At 43.8% G+C, this 26,017-nt stretch overlaps 2 non-coding genes and 7 pseudogenes across 2 annotated transcripts; all 9 read right to left on the bottom strand.

The window, feature by feature from the left end:
- Positions 1 to 3,762: 3,762 nt before the first annotated feature.
- LOC141268403 (5S ribosomal RNA) lies at positions 3,763 to 3,882 on the bottom strand (annotated as a pseudogene).
- Positions 3,883 to 12,855: 8,973 nt separating this feature from the next.
- Positions 12,856 to 12,974, bottom strand: LOC141266931 (5S ribosomal RNA). The gene has a single exon (XR_012320950.1). It is a non-coding gene; the product is annotated as a 5S ribosomal RNA (ribosomal RNA).
- Positions 12,975 to 13,912: 938 nt separating this feature from the next.
- On the bottom strand, positions 13,913 to 14,032 carry LOC141269855 (5S ribosomal RNA; annotated as a pseudogene).
- Positions 14,033 to 14,653: 621 nt separating this feature from the next.
- LOC141266872 (5S ribosomal RNA) lies at positions 14,654 to 14,772 on the bottom strand. The gene has a single exon (XR_012320893.1). It is a non-coding gene; the product is annotated as a 5S ribosomal RNA (ribosomal RNA).
- A 2,854-nt stretch (positions 14,773 to 17,626) lies between these two features.
- Positions 17,627 to 17,746, bottom strand: LOC141269162 (5S ribosomal RNA; annotated as a pseudogene).
- A 1,680-nt stretch (positions 17,747 to 19,426) lies between these two features.
- LOC141267651 (5S ribosomal RNA) lies at positions 19,427 to 19,546 on the bottom strand (annotated as a pseudogene).
- A 621-nt stretch (positions 19,547 to 20,167) lies between these two features.
- On the bottom strand, positions 20,168 to 20,286 carry LOC141270297 (5S ribosomal RNA; annotated as a pseudogene).
- Positions 20,287 to 21,973: 1,687 nt separating this feature from the next.
- Positions 21,974 to 22,092, bottom strand: LOC141268116 (5S ribosomal RNA; annotated as a pseudogene).
- Positions 22,093 to 23,034: 942 nt separating this feature from the next.
- LOC141269206 (5S ribosomal RNA) lies at positions 23,035 to 23,154 on the bottom strand (annotated as a pseudogene).
- Between the last annotated feature and the right edge of the window lie 2,863 nt (positions 23,155 to 26,017).

Raw genomic sequence — 26,017 nt, 5'->3', positions numbered from 1 at the left:
TATTCATTCATTCATTCATTCATACATTCATATATTTATTCATTTTGGTTCAGGAGTATACATTCTTTGATATTATTGGTTTAATAAAGATATAAAAACTTGTTTTTTCAAAATACACTGACACCTATGGGTTGGAAAAGGTAATTACACCTATGACATAAAAATGTTCTATCATGTGGAGAACTTGATTGATAATGAATTATTATCTATTATTGTTTATTATTCCAAACATAATTTATTTTAATATTTTGATAATAATTAGATGGATATTACTGATTGCTATGGTACGCTGTGATATTATAGGTTAGGAAAAACTGCCAGATTTGGTATCAGATTAGGGAATGAAGACTTCAATCAAGACATCGCAATTATGAATTCTATCTTAATAAAGACTCTTAATTTTTATAAATCAAAGAGATTCTCAAAAGTTACAAGAAGAAGCAACTGATATCCTGACATCTCAGAAGGTAACAGGTGTGAATGCTGAGTGTTATAATAGACTGTGTCCATTACATACAATACAATTCACACCACTGATCACCAGGACGGCAGAGGACGATGATCCTATATGTACTGTGTTGTGTTCAAGTTTCATTACGTTCCAGTGGTTTCTTATCACCTGCAACGCTTCAATGAAAGCTGGTGAACAGGTAATACCTGGCATATGTGTCCTGTATATAAAGGACTGAGTACTGGTTATGGTGCTATATAAAGCAGGAAAGTGTCAAGTTAACCCTTGCTTTACTGACCAAAGACGTCACATCTGTTCCAAAAGTGACACGAGACCAGTGCGGACACACGGAAGATTCCAAAGACGATCCAACGTAAGTCCAGGTGACACTGCACAGATATTAAAGCTACATTTCATCCATGGACTTTGTTTTCTTATCAACTGACACACATGATCTTTCTAATAAAGAGTACAGTTTATGGACTGAACAATAATGAGCACAATTATGGACTGTACAATATCTACATGCTGTAATTTATTTCAAAGGAGTTTTCATCTAAAGACTGTGTTATAAAAGAACCAAGAAGAAGACGAGACGACGACCCGATGACATCAGATGATGACGATTGAACCTGCGATTGCTTCAATTTAGATATAGGGAAGTATAATTATACATATTAAATGAATATTAGTCACGGCTTACCATAACATGAATTCACATCATTATATAACAATAATCCGATATTGATACTATTATTACTATTATTATTATTATGGAAATTTAATGATATTGCCAAGGAAGAAGGAAAGAAAAAATGATTGATGAATGTATCTTCTTTTGAGATTTTTCAGTTAAAGTCCATTTATTCTCAAAAAGGGGGAAATGTTAAATGGTTAATTATGGAAATTCATTTGGAATGTTAATCGATAATCATTTTTCTGAGTTCTATGCCTCAGCCATCGTGTCTAGTTGACATGCGCTATTTGTGTGTGTATTTTTGGTTCACTACCATATGTAGAACAGGTGTCCATACGACTGGCTATAAAAGCCCATGGTACAGAAAGAGGGGGCTCTCTTGCTCTGCCCACCCCAAAAGACACAGAATCTTCATGCTGAGAAGCAGATGACATGTAGGCCTGGACACATGCTGGACAAAGACATGATTTACCAGCCAGGATCCAAGGAAAGATGGGTGAATCTCAACAATTAAACAATTAAGCTAATTATGGACAAATGGACAATAACTTTATAACTAATTATTGTATGTACCTGCTGCAATCTGATTCATTTTAATGGACAATCCAAGAATAAATAGATACATTTTTTTATAAGAATATCGTGATATTGATACTTTGAGAAGTCCTCAGTAGAAAAAAATAATACAGGTAGAGTTTTATTTTACAGTCTCCCATCCAAGTACTAACCAGTCCTGACCATGCTTAGCTTCCAAGATCAGATGAGATTGGGCGTGTTCAGGGTGGTGTGGCCGTAGGCAAAGACAAGCCTCTCACTTGCTGCTTTTCTACTTTGACGTCTGGCTGCCGGCTGCCCTTTCCAGTGCTCAGCAAGACCAGGTCCTTTTGTGCTTTCCCTTCTCTTCAATTTTTTTGCTGGCTTCCTTAAAAGGTCTTGTAGACAAAATGCCCCACTCAGAGCCGCTGAGCTCACTGATCGGCTGCAGCGCTGTAGACAGAACGTCAGCTTCACGGCCAATGCCACAGGCCGGGAGCAGAGGCGAGACTCACCGGTAGACCCGGGTAGGTTGAGTAGAGCGCGGTTAGTTGCTTTCTAATAGCCTGCAGCCGGGGATTAACTTTTAATGAAAGGGAACAATCCCTTTGACTGTCTGCAGCGCGCCACACCTAGGAAGCGCCCTCTTACACAAAAGCCAGCATGCACACGTGCTCGCACGTGACAACACCCACTATCTGCCCCTACAACCTCTCCGTCACCATGCGTCAGACTCTCCTGCCTGTTTTATGATTTCAGGGCCCTAGCAGGAATCACCCCCTACCCTCCCCAATTCCTTCCGCACCTTCCTTGCACTGAGGTTAGCTCTTTGTCAGCCGTCTGGCTTGGTTACAAAAGATTCTTTGCAGAGAAACATGTTACTTCTGCTGGCCCTCGCTAGGCGGCCGGCATCCAAAACCTTCCCTGGGCACCTGCTGAAAGCCTGGCCCCTTCACGGCCCCGGGTGCTTTTAACGCCATCATTTCCACACGGCGAGCTGCGGAGTCAAAAAGCACTCCTAGCCGTGTTGCCTGCAAAGGTCTTGTGCTTGGGGTTACCGGTGGTTGCCTCCAGCAACGCGGGAGATGCTGGTCCTGGTGAAAAGGAGCCTAGCATTAAAAGTAAAGAAGCAACAATGCTGGAGGCCCAGGGTGATCAGAAGGATGCTGGTATTTTGCAGAGATGAAATAGCGCAAGAGAGAAAGCAAATGAAAAAAAGAAAAGAGAATGAATGTGTGCACTTGTGAAAGGGAATGGAAAAAAGGCATAGAAGACAGTGCCCCCTGCTGGTGGAAGGAAGGAAAAAGCCAAAGCCTACAGCACCTTGTATTCCCAGGTGGTCTCCCACCCAGTACTAACCAGGCCCAACCCTGCTTAGCTTTCAAGATCAGACGAGATTGGGCATGTTCAGGGTGAGTAGAGCGCGGTTAGCTGCTTTCTAATAGGCTGCAGCCGGGGATTAAATTTTAATGAAAGGGAACAATCCCTTTGACTGTCTGCAGCGCACCACACCTAGGAAGCGCACTCTCACACACAAGCCAGCATGCACACGTGCTCGCACGTGACAACACCCCCTATCTGCCCCTACAACCTCTCCGTCACCATGCATCAGACTCTCCTGCCTGTTTTTTGATTTCAGGGCCCTATCAGGAATGACCCCCCCCCAGTTCCTTCCGCACCTTCCTTGCCTTCCTTGCCCTGAGGTAAGCTCTTTGGCAGCCGTCTGGCTTGGTTACACAAGCTTCTTTGCAGAGATACATGTTACTTCTGCTGGCCCTTGCTAGGCGGCCGGCATCCAAAGCCTTCCCTGGGCACCTGCTGAAAGCCTGGCCCCTTCACGGCCCCGGGTGCTTTTAACGCCATCATTTCCACACGGCGTGCTGCGGAGTCAATAAGCACTCCTAGCCGTGACAAGGAGCTCGGTGTCAGGCCTGCGTGAAGGCGGCGGGGTAGCGTACTTAGCTGCCAACTGGCTCAGAGGCCTTGGGGCTTCCATCATTTAAGTTACTTAAGGTCGGTGTCCGGCAAGGCGCCGTTCCATGCTAGCCGAGCTGGGCAGTAGGCAAAACGTCATCAAAATGGTCTACAGCACCCGGTGTTCCCAGGAGGTCTCCCATTCAAGTACTGTCTGAGCCCAGCCAGGCTTTGCTTCCGAGATCAGACGAGATCGGGCGTATCCAAGGTGGTATGGCCAGTAGACGGTGCTCGATCCATCGCCCGGCCAGCCTTTCTCAGGATCGCTTGGTGGCGAGCAATCTGGCCGTGACGGGGCGGGCTCCGAAGGGTCCATGCAAAGGCTGTGCCGTCCCTACAGGTGTGGTTTGTTTAGCAGTGATTCACCCGCCGCATCAGGTGTCTTCAAAAATGTCTCGGCGCAGGGTCTCCTGCAGGCTAAACCCTTCATCGCGGTAATGTGACAGAAAGAGCAAGCTGGACCCGTAACTTGGGGCGGAGCGAGACGTCCAGGGGTGAATGAAGGAAGAGGGTGATATGGTTGCCAGTGACTTTGAGCTGCTCTTCAGGGGGGAGGGTCGTGTTGCCTGCAAAGGTCTTCTGCTTGGGGTTACCGGTGTTTTACTCCAGCCACCCGGGAGACGCTGGTTCTGGTGAAAAGGAGCCTAGTATTAAAAGTAAATAAGCAACAATGCTGGAGGCCCACGGTGATCAGAAGGATGCTGGTATTTTGCAGAGATGAAATAGCGCAAGAGAGAAAGCAAATGAAAAAAAGAAAAGAGAATGAATGTGTGCACTTGTGAAAGGGAATGGAAAAAAGGCATAGAAGAGAGTGCCCCCTGCTGGTGGAAGGAAGGAAAAAGCAAAAGCCTACAGCACCTGGCATTCCCAGGCGGTCTCTGTTAAATGGTTAATTATGGAAATTCATTTGAAATGTTAATCGATAATGATTTTTCTGAGTTCTATGCCTCAGCCATCGTGTCTAGTTGACATGCGCTATTTGTGTGTGTATTTTTGGTTCACTACCATATGTTGAACAGGTGTCCATACGACTGGCTATAAAAGCCCATGTTACAGACAGGGGGGGCTCTCTTGCTCTGCCAACCCCACAAGACACAGAATCTTCATGCTGAGAAGCAGATGACATGTAGGCCTGGAGACATGCTGGACAAAGACATGATTTACCAGCCAGGATCCAAGGAAAGATGGGTGAATCTCAACAATTAAGCTAATTATGGACAAATGGACAATTACTTTATAAATAATTATTGTATGTACCTGCTGCTATCTGATTCTTTTTAATGGACAATCCAAGAATAAATAGATACATTTTTTTATAAGAATATCGTGATATTGATACTTTGAGAAGTCCTCAGTAGAAAAAAATAATACAGGAAGAGTATTATTTTACAATGGTGAGCCAGCCAGTCCTGTTTTTTTGTTTTTTAAATTAAGTAAGTGAATTTCTTCCGTGAACAAGGGGGGAGTCCTGACTAGCTGAACAGCTGTTGTTCACGTGTCAGTAAATTCACTAGTTTGTCACGAGAAGCAGAAAGGACCTACAGACTGAGGAAAGACAGGAAGCAGAGGTACTAACAAGGAACAGAATCACACAGGAAAAGAATCAGACGAACTGAAGACAGGACGTGCTGATAAAGAGAAGCCAAGGAATCTTAAGGTAAGCAAAATATGGATATAATTTCTTCTTTTGCTAAACAAAGTAATATTAATTTCAAAGTTAATCTAGGAGATGACATAGAAGTTTTGTGGCTCAGTTTATACAAAGAATGTGAATTGCAGAATTTACAGTTAACTTCTAAATTGGTAAATAGAGACAAACAGAAATTGAGAAATATTCTACATTTGGTAGATTTTTTTCATAGTCTTGTGTTAGAGATTTCTAAGCAGGAAAATAGTGTAGAAGTGTTAGACGGTGATACTGATTCTGACTGTAATGTGGAAAATTAACAAGAAGTTAAACACGTGTCTGTAACTGAAGGTGACCTTGGGTCTGACCAAGAGACGGACATACAGAAACCTGACATGGGAGGAGACATGACTGACATACGAGAAACCGACATACTAGGTGATGTGGGAGGAGACGTGAGTGACGTAGGAGGAACGGACGTACAAGAGCCACTAAAAATATCAGAGAATTCTGGAATTACCCAGGCTCAACTCCAAATTAAAATGAGGAAAAAATTGCTGAAATTATACAAAATCATGCCAAAATATGATGTCAAAATCCATGCCTGTAGAAATTCAGAGACATTTGAGAGCTTCTCTGATAAGTTTGATTTATCCAATGAGGAGAGGAATCAATTATTTAAAATATGGATTCCTGTGACATTGTCCAGACGTTTACATTTAATGCCCTGTGAAAATGACTCTCCTAATGGATGGGAAAATGATTCGGACAGATTAAGATATTTGATTTATTGTGTCACAAAGGATTTTCCCAACATAGAAGATCTGCAGAAACTAAGGATTGGTAGGAAGGAATGTACATATACATTCATGTCCATATTTGAGCGGTTGTACAAAGCTCTCATCAAAAATGGAAAAGTACAACATATGATAACAACTTTTGTACAAAAATTCAAATTCCTAAATTCAGTTTCCCAAGTTATGGCATCACAAAAAAATTCATTATTTGAATGTGCGCAGATGCTGGATTTTGTTAGAAAACATGAGAATCGTGAAAAGAAAATAAATCAAGCTAAATTTATAAAACCAGGAAAGGTAAAATCTTACCAAAAGCCAATATCAAACTCTCCTAGACTGAGTCATCCCCATAGTGAACTCTATCAAATACGCAGAAGATTTCATATATGTTATAAGCCATATTAGCCAGTGCAAAGATCCATCTCTCCACAGAATGAGTTAATTCTCAGTCAGAACTGTGATTCTCTAAAAAGGAAAATGGCTGAAACTGATGGACAGAGACAGGTGAGACGACCAACTCACCTCACAGTGACGTCATGGAATGTGGACAGAAGAACAGGCAGTTCTCTGAGGTTTTGAAGGATAGAAAAATGTCTTTCCTAAATAGCGCGTTCCTGGAGATATTTGAGAGAGACAGAAGATTTGGTTTAGGGAGTGGCTAAGGAAAAACTGTAATTATAATGTTGTATCAAAATGTAATACAATGTCTCAATATTTATTTATAATCTTAAACAGTAAAATTGTAGTTACATAGTTTCTAATAGTTCATATATATATATATATGTATATATATATACACTTGTCTAAGTGGAGATTGCGTATAATTGTATTTATATATACGTTTATAAAATATACAGTACAGAGCAAAAGTTTGGACACACCTTCTCATTTAAACATTTTTCTGTATTTTCATGACTATGAAAACTGTACATTCACACTGAAGGCATCAAAACTATGAATTAACACATGTGGAATTATATAGTTAACAAAAAATTGTGAAACAGCTGAAAATATGTCTTATATTCTAGGTTCTTCAAAGTAGCCACCTTTTGCTTTGATGACTGCTTTGCACACTCTTGGCATTCTCTTGATGAGCTTCAAGAGGTAGTCACCGGAAATTGTCTTCCAACAATCTTGAAGGAATTCCCAGAGATGCTTAGCACTTGTTGGCCCTTTTGCCTTCTCTCTGCGGTCCAGCTCACCCCAAACTATCTCAATTGTCTTCAGGTCTGGTGACTGTGGAGGCCAGGTCATCTGGCGTAGCACCCCATCACTCTCCTTGGTCAAATAGCCCTTACACAGCCTGGAGGTGTGTTTGGGGTCATTGTCCTGTTGAAAAATGAATGATGGTCCAACTAAACACAAACAGGATGGAATAGCATGCCGCTGCAAGATGCTGTGGTAGCCATGCTGGTTCAGTATGCCTTCAATTTTGAATAAATCCCCAACAGTGTCACAAGCAAAGCACCCCCACACCATCACACCTCCTCCTCCATGCTTTACGGTGGGAACCAGGCATGTAGAGTCCATCCGTTTACCTTTTCTGTGTCGCACAAACACACGGTGGTTGGAACCAAAGATCTCAAATTTGGACTCATCAGACCAAAGCACAGATTTCCACTGGTCTAATGTCCATTCCTTGTGTTCTTTAGCTCAAACAAGTCTCTTCTGCTTGTTGCCTGTCCTTAGCAGTGGTTTCCTAGCAGCTATTTTACCATGAAGGCCTGCTGCACAAAGTCTCCTCTTAACAGTTGTTGTAGAGATGTGTCTGCTGCTAGAACTCTGTGTGGCATTGACCTGGTCTCTAATCTGAGCTGCTGTTAACCTGCGATTTCTGAGGCTGGTGACTCGGATAAACTTATCCTCAGAAGCAGAGGTGACTCTTGGTCTTCCTTTCCTGGGGCGGTCCTTATGTGAGCCAGTTTCTTTGTAGATCTTGATGGTTTTTGCAAATGCACTTGGGGACACTTTCAAAGTTTTCCCAATTTTTCGCACTGACTGACCTTCATTTCATAAAGTAATGATGGCCATTCGTTTTTCTTTAATTAGCTGCTTTTTTCTTGCCATAATACAAATTCTAACAGTCTATTCAGTAGGACTATCAGCTGTGTATTCACCAGACTTCTGCACAACACAACTGCTGGTCCCAACCCCATTTATAAGGCAAGAAATCCCACTTATTAAACCTGACAGGACACACCTGTGAAGTGAAAACCATTTCCAGTGAATACCTCTTGAAGCTCATCAAGAGAATGCCCAGAGTGTGGAAAGCAGTCATCAAAGCAAAAGGTGGCTACTTTGAAGAACCTAGAATATAAGACATATTTTCAGTTGTTTCACACTTTTTTGTTAAGTATATAATTCTACATGTGTTAATTCATAGTTTTGATGCCTTCAGTGTGAATGTACAATTTTCATAGTCATGAAAATACAGAAAAATGTTTAAATGAGAAGGTGTGTCCAAACTTTTGGTCTGTACTGTATATATATATATATTAATTAATAAATTAGAGCTTCATATATATAAATTTAAGTAGCAATATTTTGAATTACATTAGAACCAACCAATATATGTATAAGATATTTAAATAATTCTGTTTCTGTATGAATTTGATATTTAATTTTATTTTCTTATATTTCCTTAGAGTTTTCATTCCAAAGCAGGATTTGATCAAAGAACTTTAAAATGGATTTATTTCTTTATTCACACAGGAAGTGAAAAAATTGCATGACTTTATGTGTATAACATTTTAAAATAATAACAATATATCTAGTTGAACTATAATATATATGTAATACTTATTAATTCTTTTGTGTTGCTAATATTTTCTGTGCATGAAGTGTTCGTGCAAATTAAAGTAGCTTTACAGCATGACGTGTGACAGCTGCGGCCTTTGAACTTTGAGCTAATAGTATAGGATCCCATTCATTCTATTTTCAACTGATGTAACTTAAGACCGGGCAGCCAGTGAAAAAAGAATCTAAGACAAGAGTTTTTTCAAGTGTCTGAAATTCCAGTGACTTACTCTCATATTATATAATATGTACTTGGGGAATATTCAAAGAAATATAAAGATATTCAATTGATATGGCAATGCGCATTAATAAATTGGGATACAACAATTTTGGGTTAAATATATATATATATATATATATATATATATATATAAAACTTCATATGTGGAATGTTTGAGTTGAACAGATCTGTGAATGTCAGAGTGAAGGTGACAGATGAGTAAATCAGCAGCTGCTAAGTGTGATTGATGTGACAGAGGCCTCGTATGTTTGTATGTTTGAAAAAAAAAATGTTTCTTTATGTGAAGGTACAAAAATATATTTAATTCTGAGGAAATTATAATACATAATTAGGTATTATCTACATATATATTTCTATATTTCTTTAATAATTATTATTTCTTGATTTAACTAATAGTGGATAAGGGCAACCACACATCAAAATGGTTTACAAAGCAAATTTATATTTAGAATAATTTTCCACATGATAATATTCTTGAATAACTATAATATTATTTTTAATGGTTACCGAAATAGGTACACACCTCTCTTTAGTCAAATCTATGCTACTCATCGATATGAAATTTATGCACAATATTTCTAGAAGAATAATTATTTTTAATTTGGTTCTGATATATACATAAATTTTATAAAATAATATTTTTGGTATTAAGGGGGAAAATGTGTTTTTGATCCTGATTACATAATGACTTTTGATCAATACTTATTTTCCACACATTTTAATAAAGAAGAAATAATAATAAGGTACTATGGTATAATTAAGAAGGGTATTACATGCAAAGTTGCATAATTTAATATTTTTTGGTGGTACAAGGTTATGACAAATATGAAATCATCCAGATAATGGAGATATAAGGGTATTTTTTATGGAGAATATAATTACTCTGCATTTGTCATTAAAATTTAAAGGCCTTATATTTATTTTTATTCTTATTTTTACTCTTAATTTTATTTTTCATTTTTAAAATTGTATTCTTACTTTATACTTCTTATTTTTCTATTTTTCAATTTTTAATTCTCATTTGATTTTATTTGAGTTCAATATCTCAATTGAGAAAACACATTAATATTTAATAAAGTAATGTCTAATACAAGAGTATTGCTTCATTAAATATATATTGCTAAGGAAAAAAATGTTTACATTTTCTGAGTAAACACAACAATTCTTTCATTCATTTATTCATTCATTCATTCATTCATACATTCATATATTTATTCATTTTGGTTCAGGAGTATACATTCTTTGATATTATTGGTTTAATAAAGATATAAAAACTTGTTTTTTCAAAATACACTGACACCTATGGGTTGGAAAAGGTAATTACACCTATGACATAAAAATGTTCTATCATATGGAGAACTTGATTGATAATGAATTATTATCTATTATTGTTTATTATTCCAAACATAATTTATTTTAATATTTTGATAATAATTAGATGGATATTACTGATTGCTATGATACGCTGTGATATTATAAGTTAGGAAAAACTGCCAGATTTGGTATCAGATTAGGGAATGAAGACTTCAATCAAGACATCGCAATTATGAATTCTATCTTAATAAAGACTTTTAATTTTTATAAATCAAAGAGATTCTCAAAAGTTACAAGAAGAAGCAACTGATATCCGGACGTCTCAGAAGGTAACAGGTGTGAATGCTGAGTGTTATAATAGACTGTGTCCATTACATACAATACAATTCACACCACTGATCACCAGGATGGCAGAGGACGATGATCCTATATGTACTGTGTTGTGTTCAAGTTTCATCACGTTCCAGTGGTTTCTTATCACCTGCAACGCTTCAATGAAAGCTGGTGAACAGGTAATACCTGGCATATGTGTCCTGTATATAAAGGACTGAGTACTGGTTATGGTGCTATATCAAGCAGGAAAGTGTCAAGTTAACCCTTGCTTTACTGACCAAAGACGTCACATCTGTTCCAAAAGTGACACGAGACCAGTGTGGACACACGGAAGATTCCAAAGACGATCCAACGTAAGTCCAGGTGACACTGCACAGATATTAAAGCTACATTTCATCCATGGACTTTGTTTTCTTATCAACTGACACACATGATCTTTCTAATAAAGAGTACAGTTTATGGACTGAACAATAATGAGCACAATTATGGACTGTACAATATCTACATGCTGTAATTTATTTCAAAGGAGTTTTCATCTAAAGACTGTGTTATAAAAGAACCAAGAAGAAGACGAGACGACGACCCGATGACATCAGATGATGACGATTGAACCCGCGATTGCTTCAATTTAGATATAGGGAAGTATAATTATACATATTAAATGAATATTAGTCACGGCTTACCATAACATGAATTAACATCATTATATAACAATAATCCGATATTGATACTATTATTACTATTATTATTATTATGGAAATTTAATGATATTGCCAAGGAAGAAGGAAAGAAAAAATGATTGATGAATGTATCTTCTTTGGAGAAGTTTCAGTTAAAGTCCTTTTATTCTCAAAAAAGGGGGAAATGTTAAATGGTTAATTATGGAAATTCATTTGGAATGTTAATCGATAATCATTTTTCTGAGTTCTATGCCTCAGCCATCGTGTCTAGTTGACATGCGCTATTTGTGTGTGTATTTTTGGTTCACTACCAAATGTAGAACAGGTGTCCATACGACTGGCTATAAAAGCCCATGGTACAGAAAGGGGGGGCTCTCTTGCTCTGCCCACCCCACAAGACACAGAATCTTCATGCTGAGAAGCAGATGACATGTAGGCCTGGACACATGCTGGACAAAGACATGATTTACCAGCCAGGATCCAAGGAAAGATGGGTGAATCTCAACAATTAAGCTAATTATGGACAAATGGACAATTACTTTATAACTAATTATTGTATGTACCTGCTGCAATCTGATTCTTTTTAATGGACAATCCAAGAATAAATAGATACATTTTTTTATAAGAATATCGTGATATTGATACTTTGAGAAGTCCTCAGTAGAAAAAAAAGAATACAGGAAGAGTATTATTTTACAGTCTCCCATCCAAGTACTAACCAGGCCCAACCCTGCTTAGCTTCCGAGATCAGATGAGATTGGGCGTATTCAAGTTGGTATGGCCAGTAGACGCTGCTCAATCCATCGCCCGGCCAGCCTTTCTCAGGATCGCTTGATGGCGAGAAATCTGGCCGTGACGGGGCGGGCTCCGAAGGGTCCATGCAAAGACTGTGCCGTCCCTACAGGTGTGGTTTGTTTAGCAGTGATTCACCCGCCGCATCAGGTGTCTTCAAAAATGTCTCGGCGCAGGGTCTCCTGCAGGCTAAACCCTTCATCGCGGTAATGTGACAGAAAGAGCAAGCTGGACCCGTAACTTGGGGGCGGAGCGAGACGTCCAGGGGTGAATGAAGGAAGAGGGTGAGATGATTGCCAGTGATTTTGAGCTGCTCTTCAGGGGGGAGGGTCGTGTTGCCTGCAAAGGTCTTCTGCTTGGGGTTACCGGTTGTTGCCTCCAGCCACACGGGAGACGCTGGTCCTGGTGAAAAGGAGCCTAGTATTAAAAGTAAAGAAGCAACAATGCTGGGGGCCCAGGGTGATCAGAAGCATGTTGGTATTTTGCAGAGATGAAATAGCGCAAGAGAGAAAGCAAATGAAAAAAAGAAAAGAGAAGGAATGTGTGCACTTGTGAAAGGGAATGGAAAAAAGGCATAGAAGAGAGTGCCCCCTGCTGGTGGAAGGAAGGAAAAAGCAAAAGCCTACAGCACCTGGTATTCCCAGGTGGTCTCCCATCCAAGTAATAACCAAGTCCAACCCTGCTTAGTTTCCAAGATCAGATGAGATCGGGCGTGTTCAGGGTGGTGTGGCCGTAGGCAGAAACAAGCCTCTCACTTGCTGCTTTTCTACTTTGAAGTCTGGCTGCCGGATGCCCTTTCCAGTGTTCAGCAAGACCAGGTCCTTTTGTGCTTTCCCTTCTCTTCAATTTTTTTGCTGGCTTCCTAAAAAGGTCTTGTAGACAGAACGCCCCACTCAGAGCCACTGAGCTCACTGATCGGCTGCAGCGCTGTCGACGGAACGTCAGCTTCACGGCCAATGCCACAGGCCAGGAGCAGAGGCGAGACTCACCGGTAGACCCGGGTAGGGTGAGTAGAGCGCGGTTAGTTGCTTTCTAATAGCCTGCAGCCGGGGATTAACTTTTAATGAAAGGGAACAATCCCTTTGACTGTCTGCAGCGCGCCACACCTAGGAAGCGCACTCTCACACACAAGCCAGCATGCACACGTGCTCGCACGTGACAACACCCCCTATCTGCCCCTACAACCTCTCCGTCACCATGCGTCAGACTCTCCTGCCTGTTTTATGATTTCAGGGCCCTAGCAGGAATCACCCCCCCCCCAATTCCTTCCGCACCTTCCTTGCCTTCCTTGCACTGAGGTTAGCTCTTTGTCAGCTGTCTGGCTTGGTTACACAAGTTTCTTTGCAGAGAAACATGTTACTTCTTCTGGCCCTCGCTAGGCGGCCGGCATCCAAAACCTTCCCTGGGCACCTGCTGAAAGCCTGGCCCCTTCACGGCCCCGGGTGCTTTTAACACCATCATTTCCACACGGCGAGCTGCGGAGTCAATAAGCACTCCTAGCCGTGGCAAGGAGCTCGGTGTCAGGCCTGCGTGAAGGCGGCGGGGTAGCGTACTTAGCTGCCAACTGGCTCAGAGTCCTTGGGGCTTCCATCATCTAAGTTACTTAAGGTCGGTGTCCGGCAAGGCGCCGTTCCATGCTAGCCGAGCTGGGCAGTAGGGCAAAACGTCATCAAAATGGTCTACAGCACCCGGTGTTCCCAGGACGTATCCCATCCAAGTACTGTTGGAGCCCAGCCCTGCTTTGCTTCGGAGATCAGACGAGATCAGGCGCATCCAAGGTGGTATGGCCAGTAGACGCTGCTCGATCCATCGCCCGGCCAGCCTTTCTCAGGATCGCTTGGTGGCAAGCAATCTGGCCGTGACGGGGTGGGCTCCGAAGGGTCCATGCAAAGGCTGTGCCGTCCCTACAGGTGTGGTTTGTTTAGCAGTGATTCTCCCGCCGCATCAGGTGTCTTCAAAAATGGCTCGGCGCAGGGTCCCCTGCAAGCTAAACCCTTCATCGCGGTAATGTGACAGAAAGAGCAAGCTGGACACGTAACTTGGGGGCGGAGCGAGACGTCCAGGGGTGAATGAAGGAAGAGGGTGAGATGGTTGCCAGTGACTTTGAGCTGCTCTTCAGGGGGGAGGGTCGTGTTGCCTGCAAAGGTCTTCTGCTTGGGGTTACCGGTTGTTGCCTCCAGCCACCCGGGAGACGCTGGTCCTGGTGAAAAGGAGCCTAGTATTAAAAGTAAAGAAGCAACAATGCTGGAGTTCAACGGTGATCAGAAGGATGCTGGTATTTTGCAGAGATGAAATAGCGCAAGAGAGAAAGCAAATGAAAAAAAGAAAAGAGAATGAATGTGTGCACTTGTGAAAGGGAATGGAAAAAAGGCATAGAAGAGAGTGCCCCCTGCTGGTGGAAGGAAGGAAAAAGCAAAAGCCTACAGCACCTGGTAATCCCAGGTGCTCTCCCATCCAAGTACTAACCAGGCCCAACCCTGCTTAGCTTCCTAGATCAGATGAGATTGGGTGTGTTCAGGGTGGTGTGGCCGTAGGCAGAAACAAGTCTCTCACTTGCTGCTTTTCTAATTTGACGTCTGGCTGCCGGCTGCCCTTTCCAGTGCTCAGCAAGACCAGGTCCTTTTCATAGAATCATAGAATCATAGGATGGTAGAGTTGGAAGGGACCTCCTGGGTTATCTGGTCCAACCCCCTGCTCAAAGCAGGATTCACTAGATCATCTCAGACAGATGTCTGTCCAGCCTCTGTTTGAAGACGTCCATTGAAGGGGAACTCACCACCTCTCGTGGCAGCCTGTTCCACTCATTAATCACCCTAACTGTCAAAAAGTTTTTTCTAATATCTAATCTATGTCTCCTCCCATTTAGTTTCATCCCATTGCTTCTAGTCTTTCCTTCTGCAAATGAGAATAAAGATCATCCTTCTACAATGTGACAGCCCTTGACATATTTGTAGACAGCTATTAAGTCTCCTCTCAGTCTTCTTTTTTGCAAGCTAAACATTCCCAAATCCTGCAACCGTTCCTCATAGGACATGGTTTGCAGACCAGTCACCATTCTGGTCGCTCTTCTCTGAACTTGCTCCAGTTTGTCTATGTCTTTTTTAAAATGTGGTGCCCAAAACTGTACACAGTATTCCAGATGAGGTCTGACCAAAGAGGAGTAAAGACCGATAATGACTTCACGTGATCTAGACTGTATGCTTCTGTTAATACATCCCAGAATTGTATTTGCCTTTTTTCCTGCTGCATCACACTGTTGACTCATGTTCAGACTATGATCTATTAGTATACCTAAGTCTTTTTCACATGTACTGTTGCTTAGCTCTATTTCTCCCATTCTGTATATGCTTTTTTCATTTTTATTGCCCAGATGTAGTACTTTGCATTTTTCCCTGTTAAAAACCATTCTGTTGGTTGCTGCCCACTGCTCCAGTTTATTTAGGTCTTTTTGAATCCTCTCTCTCTCTTCTCTAGTATTAGCTATCCCTCCTAGCTTTGTGTCATCAGCAAATTTAATCAGTTTACCCTCAATTCCTTCATCTAAATCATTGATAAAGATGTTGAACAATACAGGTCCCAGGACGGAGCCCTGTGGTACCCCACTTGAGACATTCATCCAGCTGGATGTGAAGCCATTTACAACCACCCTTTGAGTCCGATCACTAAGCCAGTTATGAATCCACCTAACAGTTGTCTGGTCCATTGCATACTTGGTCATTTTTTCAATAAGGATGGTGTGAGATACTTTGTCAAATGCTTTGCTGAAGTCAAGATATACTATATCTACAGCATTTCCCTGATCCACCCAGTCAGTGATTCTGTCATAGAAGGAAATTAAGTTAGTCTGACATGACTTGTTAGTTACAAACCCATGCTGACTCTGGTTAATCACTTCATTCTTATCCATGTACTTACATACATGTTGTTTAATAATTTGTTCAAAGATCTTTCCTAGTATAGAAGTCAGACTCACCGGCCTATAGTTCCCTGGGTCCACCTTCTTCCCCTTTTTGAAGATAGGAACAACATTTGCTCTTCTCCAGTCTTCTGGGACTTCTCCTGTTCTCCAAGAATTTTCAAAGATTATGGAGAGTGGTTCTAAAATTTCTTCTACGATCTCCTTCAGTACTCTGGGGTGTAATTTATCTGGACCTGGAGACTTGAACTCATTTATGTTAGCTAAATATTCCCTCACAATCTTTCTGTTTACAGATAACTTGGATTCCTCTATTCCTTTAAAATGTCAGTGAAGATCAGTTGATGTTACATTTTCTTTCTGAGAGAAAACAGATGCAAAATAGGAATTAAAAAGTTCTTCCTTCTCAACATCCTCTCTTACCATTTCTCCATTTTCATCCTGTAAAAATCCTATAGCATCTTTGACTTTTCTTTTACTTTTGACATACCCCCAAAATCCTTTTTTATTGCTTTTGACATCTCTTGCAAGCCTTAATTCATTGTCAGCTTTAGCTAACCTGATACGTGCCCTGCATGATCTGCAGACTGCATTATAATCTTCTTTAGATATGCCTCCCTCTTTCCATTTAATAAACATTTCTTTCTTTCTTTTTAGCATGTGTTTAAGTTCTGTGTTCATCCATCCTGGTTTCCTTAAATGCTTCCCATTCTTCCTACTTTTCGGGATTGTTAACGATTGTGCTTTGAGAATCTCATTTTTAAAAATTTCCCATCCTTCCTGGACATTTTTGTCCTTAAGGACATCCAGCCATTGGATCCTTCCTATTCTCTTTCTGAGTCTCTTAAAATCTGCCTTTCTAAAATCTAACCTTGAAGTTTGAGTCTTCACATGTCTTCCTCCTCTAGTTATCCAAAATTCTATAATAGCATGATCGCTGCCTCCTAGGGTCCCAGCCACCTTTACCTCCTCAACCACTTCCTCCCTGTTTATAAGGATTAGATCCAAAGTAGCAGATCCCCTTGTTTTCTCCCCTACCTTTTGGAAGATGAAGTTGTCAGCAAGAGAGGATAAGGATAACCCTTCTTGCACTGAGGTTAGCTCTTTGTCAGCCATCTGGCTTGGTTACACAAGCTTCTTTGCAGAGAAACATGTTACTTCTGCTGGCCCTCGCTAGGCGGCCGGCATCCAAAACCTTCCCTGGGCACCTGCTGAAAGCCTGGCCCCTTCACGGCCCCGGGTGCTTTTAACGCCATCATTTCCACACGGCGAGCTGCGGAGTCAATAAGCACTCCTAGCCGTGGCAAGGAGCTCGGTGTCAGGCCTGCGTGAAGGCGGAGGGGTAGCGAACTTAGCTGCCAACTGGCTCAGAGGCCTTGGGGCTTCCATCATCTAAGTTACTTAAGGTCGGTGTCCGGCAAGGCGCCGTTCCATGCTAGCCGAGCTGGGCAGTAGGGCAAAAGGTCATCAAAATGGTCTACAGCACCCAGTATTCCCAGGAGGTCTCCCATTCAAGAACTGTCCGAGCCCAGCCCTGCTTTGCTTCCGAGATCAGACAAGATCGGGCATATCCAAGGTGGTATGGCCGGTAGACGCTGCTCGATCCATTGCCCTTCCAGCCTTTCTCAGGATCGCTTGGTGGCGAGCAATCTGGCTGTGACGGGGCGGGCTCCGAAGGGTCCATGCAAAGGCTGTGCCGTCCCTACAGGTGTGGTTTGTTTAGCAGTGATTCACCCTCCGCATCAGGTGTCTTCAAAAATGTTTTGGCGCAGGGTCTCCTGCAGGCTAAACCCTTCATCGCGGTAATGTGACAGAAAGAGCAAGCTGGATCCGTAACCTGGGGGCGGAGCGAGACGTCCAGGGGTGAATGAAGGAAGAGGGTGAGATGGTTGCCAGTGACTTTGAGCTGCTCTTCAGGGGGGAGGGTCGTGTTGCCTGCAAAGGTCTTCTGCTTGGGGTTACCGGTGGTTGCCTCCAGCCGCGCGGGAGACGCCGGTCCTGGTCAAAAGGAGCCTAGTATTAAAAGTAAAGAAGCAACAATGCTGGAGGCCCACGGTGATCAGAAGGATGCTGGTATTTTGCAGAGATGAAATAGCGCAAGAGAGAAAGCAAATGAAAAAAAGAAAAGAGAATGTATGTGTGCACTTGTGAAAGGGAATGGAAAAAAAGCACAGAGGAGAGTGCACCCTGCTGGTGGAAGGAAAGAAAAGGCAAAAGCATACTGCACCTGGTATTCCTAGGCAGTCTCCCATCCAAGTACTAACCAGGCCTGACCCTGCTTAGCTTCCAAGATCAGATGAGACCAGGCTTGTTCAGAGTGGTGTGGCCTTAGGGACAGACAAGCTTCTCACTTGCTGCTTTTCTACTTTGAAGTCTGGCTGCCGGCTGCCCTTTCTAGAGCTCAGCAAGACCAGGTCCTTTTGTGCTTTCCCTTCTCTTCAATTTTTTTGCTGGCTTCCTTAAAAGGTCTTGTAGACACAACGCCCCACTCAGAGCCGCTGAGTTCACTGATTGGCTGCAGCGCTGTCGACGGAACGTCAGCTTCACGGCCAATGCCACAGGCCGGGAGCAGAGGCGAGACTCACCGGTAGACCCGGGTAGGGTGAGTAGAGCGCGGTTAGTTGCTTTCTAATAGCCTGCAGCCGGGGATTAACTTTTAATGAAAGGGAACAATCCCTTTGACTGTCTGCAGCGCGCCACACCTAGGAAGCGCACTCTCACACACAAGCCAGCATGCACACGTGCTCGCACGTGACAACACCCCCTATCTGCCTCTACAACCTCTCCGTCACCATGCGTCAGACTCTCCTGCCTGTTTTATGATTTCAGGGCCCTAGCAGGAATCACCCCCCCCTCCCCAATTCCTTCCGCACCTTCCTTGCCTTCCTTGCACTGAGGTTAGCTCTTTGTCAGCTGTCTGGCTTGGTTACACAAGCTTATTTGCAGAGAAACATGTTACTTCTGCTGGCCCTCGCTAGGCGGACGGCATCCAAAACCTTCCCTGGACACCTGCTGAAAGCCTGGCCCCTTCATGGCCCCGGGTGCTTTTAACACCATCATTTCCACATGGCGAGCTGCGGAGTCAATAAGCACTCCTAGCCGTGGCAAGAATCTCGGTGTCAGTCCTGCGTGAAGGTGCGGGCTAGCGTACTTAGCTGCCAACTGGCTCAGAGGCCTTGGGGCTTCCATCATCTAAGTTACTTAAGGTCGGTGTCCGGCAAGGCGCCGTTCCATGCTAGCCGAGCTGGGCAGTGGGGCAAAACGTCATCAAAATGGTCTACAGCACCCGGTGTTCCCAGGAGGTATCCCATCCAAGTACTGTCCAAGCCCAGCCCTGCTTTGCTTCCGAGATCAGACGAGATCAGGCATATCCAAGGTGGTATGGCCAGTAGACTCTGCTCGATTCATCGCCCGGCCAGCCTTTCTCAGGATCGCTTGGTGGCGAGCAATCTGGCCGTGATGGGGCCAGCTCCGAAGCGTCCATGCAAAGGCTGTGCCGTCCCTACAGGTGTGGTTTGTTTAGCAGTGATTCACCCGCCGCATCAGGTGTCTTCAAAAATGGCTCGGCGCAGGGTCTCCTGCAGGCTAAACCCTTCATCGCGGTAATGTGACAGAAAGAGCAAGCTGGACCCGTAACTTGGGGGCGGAGCGAGACATCCAGGGGTGAATGAAAGAAAAGGGTGAGATGGTTGCCAGTGACTTTGAGCTGCTCTTCAGGGCTGACAGTCGTGTTGCCTGCAAAGGTCTTCTGCTTGGGGTTACCGGTGGTTGCCTCCAGCCACGCGGGAGACGCTGGTCCTGGTGAAAAGGAGCCTAGTATTAAAAGTAAAGAAGCAACAATGCTGGAGGCCCACGGTGATCAGAAGGATGCTGGTATTTTGCAGAGATGAAATAGCGCAAGAGAGAAAGCAAATGAAAAAGAGAAAAGAGAATGAATGTGTGCACTTGTGAAAGGGAATGGAAAAAAGGCATAGAAGAGCGTGCCCCCTGCTGGTGGAAGGAAGGAAAAAGCAAAAGCCTGCAGTACCTTGTATTCCCAGGCAGTCTCCCATCCAAGTACTAACCAGACCCAACCCTGCTTAGATTCCAAGATCAGGCAAGATCGGGCGCATTCAGGGTGCTGTGGCTGTAGGCGCCAACCAAGCCTCTCACTTGCTGCTTTTCTACTTTGAAGTCTGGCTGCCGGCTGCCCTTTCCAGTGCTCAGCAAGACCAGGTCCTTTTGTGCTTTCTCTTCTCTTCTATTTTTTTGCTGGCTTCCTTAAAAGGTCTTGTAGACACAACGCCCCACTCAGAGCCGCTGAGCTCACTGATCGGCTGCAGCGCTGTCGACGGAACGTCAGCTTCACGGCCAATGCCACAGGCTGGGAGCAGAGGCGAGACTCACCGGTAGACCCGGGTAGGGTGAGTAGAGCGCGGTTAGTTGCTTTCTAATAGCCTGCAGCCGGGGATTAACTTTTAATGAAAGGGAACAATCCCTTTGACTGTCTGCAGCGCGCCACACCTAGGAAGCGCTATCTCACACACAAGCCAGCATGCACACGTGCTCGCATGTGACAACACCCCCTATCTGCCCCTACATCCTCTCCGTCACCATGCGTCAGACTCTCCTGCCTGTTTTATGATTTCAGGGCACTAGCAGGAATTACCCCCCCCTCCCCAATTCCTTCCGCACCTTCCTTGCCTTCCTTGCACTGAGGTTAGCTCTTTGTCAGCCGTCTGGCTTGGTTACACAAGCTTCTTTGCAGAGAAACATGTTACTTCTGCTGGCCCTCGCTAGGCGGCCGGCATCCAAAACCTTCCCTGGGCACCTGCTGAAAGCCTGGCCCCTTCACGGCCCCGGGTGCTTTTAACGCCATAATTTCCACACGGCGAGCCAATTGTGCTTAATGACACGGAGTCAATAAGCACTCCTAGCCGTGGCAAAGAGCTCGGTGTTCGGCCTGCGTGAAGGCGGCGGGGTAGCGTACTTAGCTGCCAACTGGCTCAGAGGCCTTGGGCTTCCATCATCTAAGTTACTTAAGGTCGGTGTCCGGCAAGGCGCCGTTCCATGCTAGCCGAGCTGGGCAGTAGGGCAAAACGTCATCAAAATGGTCTACAGCACCCGGTGTACCCAGGAGGTCTCCCATCCAAGCCCAGCCCTGCTTTGCTTCTGAGATCAGATGAGATCAGGCGTATCCAAGGTGGTATAGCCAGTAGATGCTGCTCGATCCATCGCCTGGCCAGCCTTTCTCAGGATCGCTTGGTGGCGAGCAATCTGGCCGTGACGGGGCGGGCTCCGAAGGGTCCATGCAAAGGCTGTGCCATCCCTACAGGTGTGGTTTGTTTAGCAGTGATTCACCCGCTGCATCAGGTGTCTTCAAAAATGTCTCGGCGCAGGGTCTCCTGCAGGCTAAACCCTTCATCGCGGTAATGTGACAGAAAGAGCAAGCTGGACCTGTAACTTGGGGGCGGAGCGAGACGTCCAGGGGTGAATGAAGGAAGAGGGTGAGATGGTTGCCAGTGACTTTGAGCTGCTCTTCAGGGGGGAGGGTCGTGTTGCCTGCAAAGGTCTTCTGCTTGGGGTTACCAGTGGTTGCCTCCAGCCACGCGGGAGACGCTGGTCCTGGTGAAAAGGAGCCTAGTATTAAAAGTAAAGAAGCAACAATGCTGGAGGCCCACGGTGATCAGAAGGATGCTGGTATTTTGCAGAGATGAAATAGCGCAAGAGAGAAAGCAAATGAAAAAAAGAAAAGAGAATGAATGTGTGCACTTGTGAAAGGGAATGGAAAAAAGGCATAGAAGAGAGTGCCCCCTGCTGGTGGAAGGAAAGAAAAAGCAAAAGCCTACAGCACCTGGTATTCCCAGGCAGTCTCCCATCCAAGTACTAAGCAGGCCCAACCCTGGTTAGCTTCTGAGATCAGACAAGATCAGGCTTGTTCAGGGTAGTGTGGCCATAGGCAGTGACAAGTCTCTCACTTGCTGCTTTTCAACTTTGAAGTCTGGCTGCCGGCTGCCCTTTCCAGTGCTCAGCAAGACCAGGTCCTTTTGTGCTTTCCCTTCTCTTCAATTTTTTTGCTGGCTTCCTTAAAAGGTCTTGTAGACACAACGCCCCACTCAGAGCCGCTGAGCTCACTGATCGGCTGCAGCACTGTCGACGGAACGTCAGCTTCACGGCCAATGCCACAGGCCGGGAGCAGAGGCGAGACTCACCGGTAGACCCGGGTAGGGTGAGTAGAGCGCGGTTAGTTGCTTTCTAATAGCCTGCATCCGGGGATTAACTTTTAATGAAAGGGAACAATCCCTTTGACTGTCTGCAGCGCCTCACACCTAGGATGCGCACTCTCACACACAAGCCAGCATGCACACGTGCTCGCACGTGACAACACCCCCTATCTGCCCCTACAACCTCTCCGTCACCATGCGTCAGACTCTCCTGCCTGTTTTATGATTTCAGGGCCCTAGCAGGAATCACCCCCCCCCTCCCCAATTCCTTCCACACCTTCCTTGCCTTCCTTGAACTGAGGTTAGCTCTTTGTCAGCCGTCTGGCTTGGTTACACAAGCTTCTTTGCAGAGAAACATGTTACTTCTGCTGGCCCTCGCTAGGCGGCCGGCATCCAAAGCCTTCCCTGGGCACCTGCTGAAAGCCTGGCCCCTTCACGGCACCGGGTGCTTTTAACGCCATCATTTCCACACGGCGAGCTGCGGAGTCAATAAGCACTCCTAGCCGTGGCAAGGAGCTCGGTGTCAGGCCTGCGTGAAGGCGGCAGGGTAGCGTACTTAGCTGCCAACTGGCTCAGAGGCCTTGGGGCTTCCATCATCTAAGTTACTTAAGGTCGGTGTCCGGTAAGGCGCCGTTCCATGCTAGCCGAGCTGGGCAGTAGGGCAAAACGTCGTCAAAATGGTCTACAGCACCCGGTGTTCCCAGGAGGTATCCCATCCAAGAAATGTCCGAGCCCAGCCATGCTTTGCTTCCGAGATCAGACGAGATCAGGCGTATCCAAGGTGGTATGGCCAGTAGACGCTGCTTGATCCATCACCCGGCCAGCCTTTGTCAGGATCGCCTGGTGGCGACCAATCTGGCCGTGACGGGGCGGGCTCCGAAGGGTCCATGCAAAGGCTGTGCCGTCCCTACAGGTGTGGTTTATTTAGCAGTGATTCACCCGCCGCATCAGGTGTCTTCAAAAATGGCTCGGCGCAGGGTCTCCTGCAGGCTAAACCCTTCATCGCGGTAATGTGACAGAAAGAGCAAGCTGGTCCCGTAACTTGGGGGCTGAGCGAGACGTCCAGGGGTGAATGAAGGAAGAGGGTGAGATGGTTGCCAGTGACTTTGAGCTGCTCTTCAGGGGGGAGGGTCGTGTTGCCTGCAAAGGCCTTCTGCTTGGGGTTACCGGTGGTTGCCTCCAGCCACCCGGGAGACGCTGGTCCTGGTGAAAAGGAGCCTAGTATTAAAAGTAAAGAAGCAACAATGCTGGAGGCCCACGGTGATCAGAAGGATGCTGGTATTTTGCAGAGATGAAATAGCGCAAGAGAGAAAGCAGATGAAAAAAAGAAAAGAGAATGAATGTGTGCCCTTGTGAAAGGGAATGGAAAAAAGGCATAGAAGAGAGTGCCCCCTGCTGGTGGAAGGAAGGAAAAAGCAAAAGCCTACAGCACCTGGCATTCCCAGGCGGTCTCTGTTAAATGGTTAATTATGGAAATTCATTTGGAATGTTAATCGATAATCATTTTTCTGAGTTCTATGCCTCAGCCATCGTGTCTAGTTGACATGCGCTATTTGTGTGTGTATTTTTGGTTCACTACCATATGTGGAACAGGTGTCCATACGACTGGCTATAAAAGCCCATGGTACAGAAAGGGGGGGCTCTCTTGCTCTGCCCACCCCACAAGACACAGAATCTTCATGCTGAGAAACAGATGACATGTAGGCCTGGACACATGCTGGACAAAGACATGATTTACCAGCCAGGATCCAAGGAAAGATGGGTGAATCTCAACAATTAAGCTAATTATGGACAAATGGACAATTACTTTATAACTAATTATTGTATGTACCTGCTGCAATCTGATTCTTTTTAATGGACAATCCAAGAATAAATAGATACATTTTTAATAAGAATATCGTGATATTGATACTTTGAGAAGTCCTCAGTAGAAAAAAATAATACAGGAAGAGTATTATTTTACAATGGTGAGCCAGCCAGTCCTGTTTTTTTGTTTTTTAAATTAAGTAAGTGAATTTCTTCCGTGAACAAGGGGGGAGTCCTGACGAGCTGAACAGCTGTTGTTCACGTGTCAGTAAATTCACTAGTTTGTCACGAGAAGCAGAAAGGACCTACAGACTGAGGAAAGACAGGAAGCAGAGGTACTAACAAGGAACAGAATCACACAGGAAAAGAATCAGACGAACTGAAGACAGGACGTGCTGATAAAGAGAAGCCAAGGAATCTTAAGGTGAGCAAAATATGGATATAATTTCTTCTTTTGCTAAACAAAGTAATATTAATTTCAAAGGTAATGTAGGAGATGACATAGAAGTTTTGTGTCTCAGTTTATACAAAGAATGTGAATTGCAGAATTTACAGTTAACTTCTAAATTGGTAAATAGAGACAAACAGAAATTGAGAAATATTCTACATTTGGTAGATTTTTTTCATAGTCTTGTGTTAGAGATTTCTAAACAGGAAAATAGTGTAGAAGTGTCAGACGGTGATACTGATTCTGACTGTAATGTGGAAAATGAACAAGAAGTAAGACACGTGTCTGTAACTGAAGGTGACCTTGGGTCTGACCAAGAGACGGACATACAGAAACCTGACATGGGAAAATTCAGAGACATTTGATAGCTTCTCTGATAAGTTTGATTTATCCAATGAGGAGAGGAATCAATTATTTAAAATATGGATTCCTGTGACATTGTCCAGACGTTTACATTTAATGCCCTGTGAAAATGACTCTCCTAATGGATGGGAAAATGATTCGGACAGATTAAGATATTTGATTTATTGTGTCACAAAGGATTTTCCCAACATAGAAGATCTGCAGAAACTAAGGTTTGGTAGGAAGGAATGTACATATACATGCATGTCCATATTTGAATGGTTGTACAAAGCTTTCATCAAAAATTGAAAAGTACAACATATGATAACAACTTTTGTACAAAAATTCAAATTCCTAAATTCAGTTTCCCAAGTTATGGCATCACAAAAAAATTCATTATTTGAATGTGCGCAGATGCTGGATTTTGTTAGAAAACATGAGAATCGTGAAAAGAAAATAAATCAAGCTAAATTTATAAAACCAGGAAAGGTAAAATCTTACCAAAAGCCAATATCAAACTCTCCTAGACTGAGTCATCCCCATAGTGAACTCTATCAAATACACAGAAGATTTCATATATGTTATAAGCCATATCAGCCAGTGCAAAGATCCATCTCTCCACAGAATGAGTTAATTCTCAGTCAGAACTGTGATTCTCTAAAAAGGAAAATGGCTGAAACTGATGGACAGAGACAGGTGAGACGACCAACTCACTGTGACGTAATGTAATGTGGTCAGAAGAAAAGGCAGTTCTCTGAGGTTTTGAAGGATAGAAAAATGTCTTTCCTAAATAGGGCGTTCCTGGAGATATTTGAGAGAGACAGAAGATTTGGTTTAGGGAGTGGCTAAGGAAAAACTGTAATTATAATGTTGTATCAAAATGTAATACAATGTCTCAATATTTATTTAAAATCTCATACAGTAAAATTGTAGTTACATAGTTTCTAATAGTTCATATATATATATATATATATATATATATATATATATATACACTTGTCTAAGTAGAGATTGCGTATAATTGTATTTATATATACGTTTATAAAATATATATATATATATATAC

The sequence above is a fragment of the Phyllobates terribilis genome, unplaced genomic scaffold (assembly GCF_046119375.1).
Source record: "Phyllobates terribilis strain yellow unplaced genomic scaffold, ASM4611937v1 Scaffold_4__5_contigs__length_816908805, whole genome shotgun sequence".
Lineage (NCBI taxonomy): Eukaryota > Metazoa > Chordata > Amphibia > Anura > Dendrobatidae > Phyllobates > Phyllobates terribilis.
This window is presented reverse-complemented; position numbering and strand designations above follow the sequence as displayed.